This window comes from Capsicum annuum, chromosome 5 (genome assembly GCF_002878395.1).
Source record: "Capsicum annuum cultivar UCD-10X-F1 chromosome 5, UCD10Xv1.1, whole genome shotgun sequence".
NCBI classification, from domain to species: Eukaryota; Viridiplantae; Streptophyta; class Magnoliopsida; order Solanales; family Solanaceae; genus Capsicum; species Capsicum annuum.
The window spans coordinates 218,102,809-218,103,304 of NC_061115.1; positions in this window are offsets into that span (position 1 = coordinate 218,102,809).

The window sequence follows — 496 nt, forward strand, 5'->3', positions numbered from 1 at the left end:
AAACTTATAACGAAAGGCATATTTGGACCTTTTCGTAAAGTTTAGGGGCATATTTGACCCTTTTTCCATTCAAATATATAAAACATTAACTCGATGTTTTGAGTTTAAGCCATAAATATAGAGTCGCTTCTAATTAGACGGATTTATCTCCCAAGGTGGAAATTTTTTCAATGAAAATTTGGATTAATCGGGATCTAAAGTAAATATGAAATATCGTGTGAGAAATCAAAAAAGGAAAAAAAATATTTATTTAATAATTAAAAGTACCGTTGGCTGTATTCCAGTACATTTTACATGAACCTATGAAATTATTAACTTTTCTAAACTTATATTAGATATATATTATTACTATATATAAGCGTCAGTGGCAGGTAGCTGGTGTTCGACATGCCTACTTTCAGCTATCTGCTTGCTCCGTAATTTTACTATATCTTTCCTAAGTAATTATTATATAGCATTTACTTATTAAAAAAATAACAATATTTAATAAAAAATA